The following is a 12,608-nucleotide window of genomic DNA, read 5'->3' as shown; positions in this document are numbered from 1 at the left end:
GGGAAGAGTCAGAAATCTTAAATAAATAAATAAATAAATAAATAAATAAATAAATAAATAAAAAGAAAACTCAATGCTGAAGGAGTTGAGCTGTAAAGGAAGCGTCCAGTTACCTAGCAGAGTATGGGTTTAACAGAGTTGTGGTGGGATCGCATTCCACTCCTCCAGCCAATAGCATTTAAGATATGGTGCTGTGGGTGCTCCTTCTGCTCTTTCAGCCGATAGCCTTTAAGATACCAACCCACTTAGGCGTGGTCTTTTATACTATAAAGCAGCTGTAAAGGGTGAGCTGGCGCTCTTGTTATGGCTCTTGCTTTCTGCTGCTAGACTCTGTTCCAGTTCCCCCTTTTGTGCAGAAGACAGTTATCTAGGACAGTGATCTGTAAGTCTCCCCTAGATAAATAACCCTTATTATTCATAATTCTGAACTAGCGTGGGATTATTTTGTGACTTCTGCCATCACAGGCTTTCACAGGCAGTGAAGTAGCTGTTGTGTCTTCTATCCACATCCATTAATTACCTACACTTGACCCATCATTAACGCTTCCTTCCATGTGAAAATAATGCCTACAAATTTTGCTCCAGTGTCTTGCTTCAGCTCTTTCCGGGAACTGGTCTTGGATGTTCCCCTACTAAATTGTGCTGCTCAGGTCCTAAGCCCACTGCTGCCCAGACTTCCCAGGTTGTGTGTGAGAGACCTGCTTATGCTATCCAGTTTTGGATTCTGATTGTATTATCTCCTCTGGTGAGTATTCATTTGGACCCATGACTCTTAGGTAGCTTCAGACCTACCCCATCAGTGATAGAAACTGTGTGTGCCTGCCTAATATACATAGAGCAGACAGGCCCCAAATAACTTAAAACATGTTTGTTTGGGCTACATTTAAAGCAACTGAGTATAGACTGTGAGTTTAGTATCTGGAACCTAAGCTCACGGCCCTAAGGCTCTGTGAACCACTAAACAACCAGCTACATACATAGGGGTCACCTTCAATCTATTTATGTATCAGTGAAACAAAGAAAATGCCTCTTGTTTCCTTACATTCTTTGTAGAAAGAGTTGTCCCTCGTTCTAAAAAGAAAAAAAAAAACAAAAGCAGAGAAAACACCATTCAAGGACAGGGATTCTCTACAAACAGGAGGGACCATTCCTGGTGAGGGAATCCTGATGACCACGGTAAGGGGATTCAGGCTTTCTGCTGTCTGTTTGCCCTGAGTAAAACTGACTTTTCCGTGGGCTGTTTAATCCAGAATCCCAGATTTGTATGAGTCTTTTTAGAAAGTAAGAATCCCCTCTTCCTCGGCTAGCATCCTTTTTTAAGATTCATTTTTAATTATGTGTGAATGAGGGCAGTTGTTGGAGGAGACCAGAGGTGGTGTATCTCTAGAGCTGCAGTGACTGGCAGCTGCCCTAGTGGTGCTGGGAACTGAGCGTGAATCATCTGTAAGAACCCTCTTTCCATCCTCCAGTGCGCTTCATTCTATCACACCTGTTAGCAGGAAGCAGCCATAAGCTGTCCAGTGGCAAGAAGGTCTGGTGATACAGAGTGTGCGCGTTGTCCAAGGAAGAGAGTGAACTGCCGAGAAAGAAGGGGAAATTGAGAGAGAGAGAGAGAGAGAGAGAGAGAGAGAGAGAGAGAGAGAGGAGACTAAAAAATGTCTAGGGCTGTAGGAGTGGCTTGTTGCTATTACAGAGGACCCAGTTTTCCTGCCCAATGCCCATATGGTGTCTCACAACCATTCATAACTCCAGTTAGGGGATCTGATGCCCTCCTCTGGCCTTTGAATGAGCCAGAAACACATGTAGTGCCTATACACATATGTACACACATTTTCATACATACATCATATATGTATATATGTGATACATATGTCACTGGGGGTGAACTTTGGGGTTTCAGAAGTCTATACCATTCCAAACAGTTAGCTTTCTTTTTCTCTGTCTTGTAATTGTTCTCTCAACGGGTAATATCTCAGGTACTGCTCAGCGCATGCCTGTCTGCCTCCATGTTCCCCACCACAATGGTCATAGACTAACCCTCTAGAACCATGAGGTTCCTTTAAACTTTCTTTAATAAGTTACCTTAGTGATGGTCTTTTAGCAAAGCATTAGAGAAGTAACTAATACACAAACAAAACACTCTTCAGCATAGAACACAAAATAAGTCTGCTTAAAACTTTCAAAGAAAAATAAGTGACTGTAATTGAGTCATAGATGTAGAACCAAGAATGTCTAAATTCGGGGTTCTAATTACAACAATTAGAGCCCTCCCCACCCAGGTACTATCTATTACTTCAGTTCTCCAAGTCTTGGAGTCCAAGTTCAGGAAAGTTAGTTTCTTAAGATAAATGTAAAAAACACCTTGGAAAACAACAATTCTAGACAACAGTGTTTTCTGTAAAGAGAGCAGCTAGAAAAACATATATATTTACAATCTAGAGACAAGAGAAGAAGGAATTTAAAAGTCTTCGAGAAATACAGCACACACAGAATTTTATACACGCGTATATGTGATATGAACTCAGCGGGGAAGATCATGAACATTCCCTCCATAGGCACAATAACAGACAACTAAACATCCAAAAAGTTCTCTGCTTAAACCACATATGTGACATAGACATCCTGGGGAAGAACCTGGAGCAAACACAGGGTCTCAAGTCTAGGAATCTAGAGAGTCATCCAACCGTATCACCACCTTGGCAGCTCGGTATCTCAACTTCTCATGTGTACCATTAGAAGTAAACCAGCACTCCCCTGCCATTGGGAAAGTCCCTCGGAGATACTCATCCAGAAACTGACCATATGCCCAATCTGGCAGTGACAACTAGAGGTCCTTCAAAGATCACTTTGCTAACAAAGAAATCCCTTAAGTCACGTGTTCCCAAAGCCGCTTACTTTTTAAATATCCTCTCTTAAATGAGAAAAGTCTGCTAACACCATGCATTGTCAATTGGAAACACTCCACATGCTCATGGGATTTCTCTCCACTGAAAGACAAGGTTATCTCACTTAAGGGAAAGAAAGCAGATATGTTTACATAGGTGCTTGAAGGTGAATCATATGTACCAGTATACATGTGCAGATATAAAGAATTGGAGCATCTGTTTGCCCACGTGTGCATGTTCTTTCTTTTGAGAGCCACGTGTGTGGTAGCTAGAATGAGAGCTAGGAGGTCTCCGCTGTAGGAAGACAGCTGCCTTCTGTATTTGGACGCTCACAAACATGAGTCATCTATCAAAGGAAGTGTAGGAGACTAAATGGAAGGATTTTTAATCAGAGGCGAGGGGTGCATTTTACCTAATAAAAAAGAACATAGAGAGACCCCGGCTGAGGCTAATGTGCATAAAAAATTCAGCCTGTCAGATCCTCACTTTTCTAATTCAGTAATCTAAATAATTTATTTGACATTTTAGCTCAAGATGACCTTTCTTGGGAAAAAATTACTGTTTTAAACTTTTAGCAAGTACAATCCCCAGCCCCAGAATCCCCACTGAAGACTGCATGTCCCCCAATGAGCAAAGGTTAACCTCGTACTGCTCAAACACATTGCTGACCCTTTTAAATGGCTCGCAAAATGTCATTTAATTTTTTAAACTAATATCAATTTATATTGCAATATTTGAGTTCAGTATTTGGCGGGGGTGGTTGTGGAGATGTGAGATTCCAGTCAGGTCTTACCTAGGAAAATTTAGGCAAATGATTTGTTTTAAGTAATAGAGTTATTAGATAGGGTTATGTGTCCCCACGGTTTGAATAAACAAATATACAAACTTGAAGTCTTGCAGGACATATTAAAGACCATACAGTGTTCTCCTGGAGGGTTAACAGCTGCTGAGGTGGTTGGTTTTTTGAGAAAAATCAGGTAAGAATTCCAGGTCCTCAAAGGAGCCGTGGGGTTTAGGGGATCAACCTTTGAGCCAAGCTCCTCAGCTGAAAACCCTAAGTCCCACAGTGTCCAGCTCATCCTTGGCTTCCATCCTAAGACAGTCTTCAATCAGCCTAGGAGATCAGAGGGTGACAGATGTCGTAAACAGATTGCTTGCTCATCCCTTCCACAAGCAGTTAGTGAAATCCCAACCTTTTCTCTCAAAAGCCATCCGAAAGCTTGCCAATGAATCAGAAACACAGAGAGCAAGGCGTGATGGTTACTGTGACGCTAATTGGATTTCCACTGTGCCCGAGAGCCGATCATTTCAACACTGCACCTTCTAAAGCTTATTGATGAACTGTAGAGATGTCGTGACACCTTAGAACCCAGATTTTCCTCCTAGCCACAGTGGAGCAGAATAGAATTTGATTCTCTAGCAGGATGAACACATCATTTTATGAAAATTTGTCCATTATTCCTGTTAAAAAGCAATATTGTTATTCGGACATGGGATGACTTAAATTCCTGTGGTATTTTCAAATCCAAATATTGTTATTGCTCGCTGTGCCAGTTATGGGAGTGGGACAAGTGGATGGGACCATCAAGTTAAGATATGAAAGCTCATATCTACTCTTTTCTTCCAGTTCTCGCCTCTCTGACCCAGCATCCCCTGGAGCCTGCTGCTCCTTATTTTCCTCCCCCAGAAACATCCTAGTTCTCTTGCTCAAAGGTGACTATGGACCACGTTCTCAGAAACTGCCTCACAAGATGGAGCTCAGATCTAACAACCTTTGAATTTGAGCCAGTCTCCTGCCTTGCCTGACACTTGATCACGTGCACCAACTTTGTTTCCAGTAGACTGTTGAGATTCGGGTGCGGATAGAGAAATCTGAAAACTTTCTCAGCCGGAAATCAGTCGTTCCGTGAATGGCTCTCATTGGCAAAGTTTCATGAATAGAAAATAATAGATAATAGATTTTTCTGAAATTAGACCCATCCCAGGAGTTCCTAGCTCCAAGAATATATCAAAATCTTGTACAAAGTCGTAAGACCATGAACCTCTCAGTCCACCCAGTCAGAATGTCTAGGCTTTGAGTTAGCCTTGCCTATCTTTTAAACAGCTGTACAGATTTGTTTTATGCTTACTCATTCTGACTAAAAATGACAAACAAAATAAATAAAATGTACAACTAGTTTTCTGATGTAACTAAAATAGTAAATAGCATTGAGCTCTCAGGAGAATTCCCATCACATCCGGGCTAGGAGAGTCATTCAGAAAATGGCTTCACTTTATAAAATGACCAGTGCACAAACCTTGTTTCCATTAATGGTGAAATAACATCAGAGTCCTAGAATGTTCCAGTCTCTGCAACTGGCTTTTTTCACCCTCATTCAAGTTTTATCCTTTCTGCTATGTAACAAGAAGGGCCAGACCTGCTTGTTTGTTTGTTGGGGTTTTTGTCCTGCCCAGTTCCCCCAGCTGTTTGGTCCCAGAGAAAAATCACACAGAGATCTCTATAAGTTATAAAGCTGATTGGCCCATTAGCTCTAGCCTCTCACTGGCTAACTCTCACATCTTGATTAACCCATTTTTCTGATCTATGTTAACCATGTGGCTCAGTACCTTTTTTCAGTGGGGCAGATCACATCCTGCTGCTTCGGTGGTCTGGGCAGGAGTGGGAGGATAAACTTCCTCCTTCCCAGAATTCTCTTGTTCTCATTACATCATTTCTACTTCCTGTCTGGTTTTCCTGCCTATACTTTCTGCCTGGCCAATCAACATTTATTTAAAACATGATTGACAGATTACAGACAATTCTCCCGCACCACTGCTAGCCACCAAGCTCCTCCATTGCTTCACTTCAGTTCCTGCCTCCAGGTTCCTGCCTTGACTTGCCTCAATGATGGAGTGTGACCTGAGAGTAGGCTGAAATAAATAAATAAATAAATAAATAAATAAATAAATAAATAAATAAATAGCTTTTGGTCACAGTGTTTTATTACAGCATAAATACCCTAAGACAATTCTCTGCTTGTTTCTCCCAGTTTAGAAAGATACCCATTATCCCCTTAGCCTTTTCCCAAAGAAGCCATTCCATACAATACAGTTTCATCTTCTTTGTCTTATCTTAACATATCCTCTGTCTTTCTTCATACCCACTTGCTCATGTATTAGTTCCTGCCACATGGCACATAAAGTTACTCTTATTGCAACCCCTACACTTGTATGTTGTACTCCTTATGACAGTGTTTTATATACCTCCTATTTCCTTGACCTCGAAATATGATCATTGACCTGTCTTCTACTTCTATCTTACAACCTTTTTTCTCTTCTAGACATTTGTGGTAAAGAGGCCACTTGTGGATTCCCACCCAGCAGCTCAGACTCCCAAAATAATTACACAGAAACTGTATTAATTAAAACACTGCTTGTCCCATTAGCTCTAGCTTCTTATTGGCTAACATATCTTAATTTAACCCATTTCTAGTAATCTGTGTATCGCTACGTGACTGTGGCTTACCAGGTAAAGTTTCGGCATCTGTCTCCAGCAGGGTTTCATGGCTTCTCTCTCACTCTGCCTTTTTTCTCCCAGCATTCAGTTTATTTTTCTCTGCCTAGCTAAGTTCTGCCCTGATCTGCTATAGACTCAAGACAATTTCTTTATTAACCAATGGTATTCACAGCATACAGAGGGAAATCCCACATCAGACATGTTCTTGTTTTTCTGCAAACAACCCTTCATGTTGTTTGCAGGCATTGTCTACTCTGCCTTCTCCTGAAGCACTGTGACTCCACCCTCCCATCTCCCCATCCATTATCCTTCAAAACATCTCAAGTTCATCATGGTTCCTCTTCACATATGCACCCACATCTTCATCTGACACTTGCTTTTATGAGCTCAATACCTTTACTTTCAAAGTCATTCAGACAAGTAAACCTGGGTATCCAACAATCATAAAAACTCCTTGTTGAAAATAGAAGCAAGTTTCTCATCTACCCCCCTGTACATATTCCTCATTTTAGTGTGAGTTTATCCAACCACAAAAGCCACAAAAGTGTGAGTCGGCTTCTTCACATACCACATTACCATACCTTAACCTCAGCTTCAATCTCCAAATCTATTTTATGTCTGCCATTCCCAAAATACAATTCACACATTCAGAACTTTCTTACTGGTCACTACATTACACTTTCTTATGAAGTACAATCCAATATATTTATACTGAGCTAAATCGAGTCCCTCAATGCATCATCAATCCTCAGTCCTATCTATTCAAAATATCTTCTTCAATTCCTAGGTCAAGGTTTCAGTCTTTGAATACAGGTTCTTTCATGAAGCAAGTCTTGATTTTATCGTGATGGACTCCCTTTTTCTCTTTGAGGCTATTATAGCATATGAGATACAGCACTCCATTCATGTTTTGCAGCTCTCTCTGTACCTTTCCCTGTACACTAAGGAATTCTATTGATCTTCATAGCCCCCAAATTTAACACTAGAATAAGCTGAATGAAAGAACATGTGTGCTGTCCATTTGAAGAATTGATAGATATTGATGTTAAGAGAGAGGCAATAGGAAAACATTGGCTTTAAGGGAAGGACTAATGCACAGGCTGGTGGTTGGCACTTGGAGTCTCTCATCCGAGACTCTGTTGCTATCTGCACAATGTAGAATAAGCCATGTGCTGTCTCACAAACTAATCTGAAAAATAAAAACAAAATCTACCACTCAATTAACTTCATAATCCATCTTTTATTACAACAAAAGCTGGCCAGAAAAGAATGGAGAAATAAGAGACAGTCTCGTGTAAGGCACAAGTTCAAAGCCTGGCTCTGCCAGTTGTCAAGCATAAGGTTAAAGTGATTGCCTCGCTTCCCTTAGTACCCGTTTACTCTTCTGTAAGGTGAAGTGAAGGTGTATCCTAGCTTGCTTTTTGTTACTGTGATAAAACTCCAACAGAAAGCAACTCAGACAAAGAAAGGGCTTTTACCTTCATCTACGGATGCCAAGGTTGGAGCCCAACCAGAGAACAAGAAGCAGCCGAAGCAGAAACCTGGAGAAATGTTCCCAGATCACATTCAGCTGACTTTCTTATACAACTCAAGACCACCTGCAGACATGACCCTTGGCCAGTCTGATGGAGGCAGTTCCTCAGGGGCTCTCCCTCTTCTCGGTGCCTCTGGTGTCTCTAACTTATGTCAGGTTGACAAAACCTAACCATCATGGGGTAGAAACAAGAAATAATTTCCTTCTTAAAAATCCTTTTTGGTTTTTAGCTTGTTTGATTTTGGAGACAGTGTCTCACATATGTAGTAGCCCTGCCAGACCTAGAGCTGGCTCTGTAGGTCTGCCTGCCTCTGCTTCCTGAGTGCTGGGATTAAAGGTAAGAATCACTATGCCCCACAAGAAATAAGTTTCCGTGGCAGGATTATGCGAGGAGGAAATCAGCATACCATTTAGAATAGTGTAGCACATAGTCTAGTGCCCATACATGTAAAGCTCTTACCAACTACAAAACTGTCTATGAATGGATATAAATTCAACTTGTTAGCCTTGGATTTGAATGCTGACTAGCCATGACCTTGGGGTGCATATCCATAAAACTCGGAGTCCCAGGTACCAAAGTACACCTTGTCCTCTTTCAAGTCTCTGTCAAAAGGACCAACCATCCTTCCCCACAAGCACTACACCCAAGAACTCTTGCACTGAATAGAACTGGCAATGAGCATATGAAGTTTCAGAAGTGTCATTGGCATCTCTGGCCAACGTCCCGCAGGAGGCCCTGGAACTGTCAATACCTATTTTTCCCTCCACTGTGGAAAAAGGATGTTCAGTGGGCAGAGCAGGAAAATAGTCCTTGCTCTGAGACTATTCACGTCTCAGAAAGGTCAGTCTGTGAGCCTGCCTCTTACCATGAGACAAGAGCGACAATGAAAATATAAGTCCACACAGGCAAGTGTCCCCTCCCTTTGAGGTCAGCGCTTTGACTGCTGAGTGTCTCCTCTTATTCTTTCATCCTGATCTCTTAGGCTCCTTCTGTGAAGAACTCCAATCTCAGTCTGCATCTCTTTTTCAAAAGCCAATAGGTGACAGACACGCATGCATGAGCACCTTTGATACCCCTCTAGCTGGACCAATTCCCAGGCCGACTTAATAACAGGAAGCGTCTCACCTCCATCAAAGCGTTAACTTAACCTCTAGTAAGGCCACCCCACTGTCCTTCATCTCTTGTGCACTGACAGGTTCTATGTGTAGCCCCTTTGTCCAATGAGTCGGTGTGCTAGACGGAGAAGCCAGCACTGCCTTCAGTATGTCCTGAGACATGTTACATGGGCAGGCAAGAGATTTCCATAACCATCACTAGGAAAGGGGGGCAGGCAAGGTTGTTAATGGCTGTGATCCTGCTACCTTGTTACAGCGTCAAGGAAGGGAAGGTAGACCGGGAGATGGGACTAAATTTGGTCACTTGTCTGAATTAGTAAAGGAAGACTCTGGATGACGTTGGAGCCTCCCGTTCGTCTTAGCTGCCCTCATTATTTTTAATATGCCTGTGTTCACCTTCATTTCCCTTCAAGAATAGGGACAGTCCGTGTAAGGATTCAGTTTCCGATCCCAGTCTGCAAGTCTGTAAGGAGGAACACCTGCAGTGCCTGCTTGGCCTGGTGTGAGCACACCCTCGCCATGTTGGCCATTCCAGGAGGCCCAAGACAAGCAGCGAGAGTGAGCTAAGTAAGGGACGCATGGCGGCCCTCACTCACCTGACCACAATGGGGGAAAAGCTTTGAAAGGAGAAGCAAGCAGCCTGATTTCTTTTATTCCTGAAGGCACTGGGGAGGTGTTTTGATCTTCATGGGCCTTGTTCCTCAGCCGGCCCTCTCTCTTTGTCTTGCCTCCTTTCAGTGAGGTTTCGCACTGTTATATTTTTTTCCCCCGACCAGAAAATGTGGTGTGATTCTGTAAATGTTGTATTTTTCAGACTGTTTTCTTCCTTGTTTGGGGAGGGGGGGGAATGAATCTGCCTTTGGTCACACCATTTGCTCCTCTATGGTCACCTCGGAGAAGATTAACCCTTTCATTAAGAAAGCCTGGCCAGGGTCAAGCCACCGCCTGGCTAGGGACTCTTATATACCTTTGATCTCCCGGCTATGGAGAAATTATTAGCAAATTCTAAGCCTTCCCATGTGATTTGTTTTTGTAAATTTGTAGAAATTATTCCTAATCCTATTACGTGGCCTAGGGCAAACCTGCATTAAATATAGGAGACTTTTTGTTATGTGGCAGATGGATAATAAAGGGATGCTGAATGCAGCTCCATTCCAAGTTATGGGAATCTGGACAGTTCATCAGCATTCGCTTAATCCTCTGCCATGGCTCCGCCTTTGATGAATGCTCTCATTTATGACCACTGATGCCGCTCACTTAATTTCAGAGAAGAAAAATAATACCTAGCTGTTAATGTGAATATTTGAGTTTATGGCTGTACAATGAATAATTGTGACATTATCAAAGGAACGTCTCCTTATACATTATTCAGTTGTGTAGACCACATTAACCAGAGACTGGAAACTTCCAGCTTTGCACCTTCCATCTTCTTTGGAACGGAGACACCATGCAGACAAAAGTCAGTATCTCAAACCAAATTCTGCCTGACAGCGCGTATCAGCCCGCACTATATTTTGCTCATTGTGGTGCCAATCTCCTATCTTACCAATGACATTTTTTCAAAGAAAGAGGGGATTTCCTAGAGACTCGACCCCATGCAACTTCCATAGCTTATTACCGAATAGGAGCATGTTGCCCTGGTTCCTGCTTTAATACTGACGCCAGGGAGGATGTCTGGAGGGCTTGACTGGAAATTAAGACAGCACACCTTTGCTGTTTATACGTTATATGTAAACTGAGGGTCTTTTCTGGGGGGGGTTTCACTTGGGAGCGGGAGAGAATGTTTGGAAGTCACTCGTGAGCCGTTGGATGTTTGCTGGGTTCCGCCGGGCAGAGATCTGTGCTGGCATCATTAGAATGGTCACACAGAATCAATCACTCCGCTGCTACCGAGGAAGATGTGCCTCAGCCGCCTGAGGATCTATGTCTTTGTTTCTCGGCGAGTAGGGGATGAGGTACTAGGTAAGGGCGGTAACAAGCAGACTGGTATGTGCTCCACGTCAAAAGAAAACTCCCTAAATGGTCATCTTAATGAACATCTACAGGTTATGGGCAGGGATGCTGTTTACAAATGCAGAGGCTATTTTATAAAACACCAAGTTTTCGTCTGTTCGACAGAAAACACCTGTCTGGAAACAACTCCGTTGAATTTATTGATCTCTTTAAGCGCCTTTCCATTTCAGTTTAAATTTCATATTGTCTAGCAAATGAACTTTGGAGGTGAGGTTAGGCTTCTCTGAAGATGCTTGTCGGGGTGGGTATCTGGGTGACTCTGGCGAGTTCAGACACCGTCATTGATGGCAAAACACGTGTCTGAGCTCTGGGAGTTGTCCCAAGGGACAAGGTAACAGAATCAGCAATCTGACTGTCATCTGGCTGTCATCTGTCCAGTTTTAGGGAGGCACGCTGACTATTTTCATATTCTGCTAGTTTTCACACAATAGTGGATTAATTGGCACAAAATCTTAGCTAGGAGACTGAAGAGTGTTCCAGCCCATACGCAGAAACTTTCTCACGGAAGTGCTGCAGCTTGTATGATTGTGCAAAGTGCAGAAGTGCAGCTCACAGGGTGTACACAACTGTACTCTGACCCAGTGTGGTTTATTGATACACAACATAAGCAACACGCTGAAGTGAGCAGTTAGAAGAGGGTCTAGTTGGTCATCACTTACATATTATATGAAGGAATAAACCAAATAGCAAACCAGGCGTTGATTGCTGAGTCAGGCTTTCTCAGTTGTTCTTGTTGAGGCTGGTCCGGACAGAGCGGAGTCACAGTGGACTCTCAGAACCACTGAACATGCCACTCAACCTCATACCTTCAGCCCAGGAGATTAGCGCTGACTTCTGTAAAGAGTGACTTAGCAAATACCTTCAGCCGCAGACTCCGTCTTGCTTGTGGTGGCTCCAGGGAGCAGAAGAAATCTCCCCAAAGACAGTCAGTGCCAGAAGTCATGATCCCAGCATTTGTCTATTCTGGATTGGCTTCTAGGAAAATGGTTACAAAAGAAAAAAAAATGGGTTAAAACTTAGACGGAAAAGCTGTATTGACTCTTGCTATTTATCAGAGTCCTTACTGTAAAGGGACCATTACAAAAAAAGAAAGAGGGGCACCCCATTTTTGTTTGTTTCTTTGCTCCTTTTGTGGTGCTGGATCCAACCCAAGAACCTGATGGATGCTAAGCACATGCTCTGACGCCAACCTTCCGAAGTGGCTCAGGGCTTCTGCTTGGAAGCCAAGCTCTCGGTGACTACGTAGTCTAGACAAGGAATTTCAGCTCTTTACTCTTAGTTCACCCCTTCATAAAACAGCAAGGGGTCTACATGCTTCTGAGAGTTAACATTAAGTTACAACCAGTGTGTTTAAAATGCAACTCATCCACTCAGACCACTGTGGGCACACCGCAGCAACCAGTGTGTCTAGTGCAACTCCTCCACCCAGACCATGTGGGCACACTGCGGCAACAGCTTTTATATAAAGCTAGCCTAACTTCTCATTAAAAGGGGACTCGGGCATGGGGGACATGAGGAAGGAGGAGCCAAAGAGGAAGGAGGGAGAAGAGGATAAATGAGAAAG

General features: G+C 42.9%; 1 long non-coding RNA gene across 3 annotated transcripts in view; it reads right to left on the bottom strand.

Annotated features, from left to right (window-relative positions):
• LOC126496429 (uncharacterized) overlaps window positions 1–12,608 on the bottom strand; it is an 82,009-nt gene that overhangs the window by 7,029 nt on the left and 62,372 nt on the right. The window contains exon 3 of one of the 3 annotated variants that reach the window (XR_007590357.1): window positions 11,904–12,019. This is a non-coding gene — a long non-coding RNA (uncharacterized lncRNA). Of the gene's footprint in view, window positions 1–7,615; window positions 12,020–12,608 lie in introns of those variants that run through there. The other 2 variants (XR_007590356.1, XR_007590354.1) reach the window with 2 other exon arrangements.

This window comes from Alexandromys fortis, unplaced genomic scaffold (genome assembly GCF_014885135.2).
Source record: "Alexandromys fortis isolate MF-2015 unplaced genomic scaffold, M_Fortis_MF-2015_v1.1 scaffold_6, whole genome shotgun sequence".
In the NCBI taxonomy this organism is placed as follows: Eukaryota; Metazoa; Chordata; class Mammalia; order Rodentia; family Cricetidae; genus Alexandromys; species Alexandromys fortis.
The sequence above is the reverse complement of the archived record's forward strand: the minus strand, read 5'-3'. Positions and strand labels throughout refer to the sequence as shown.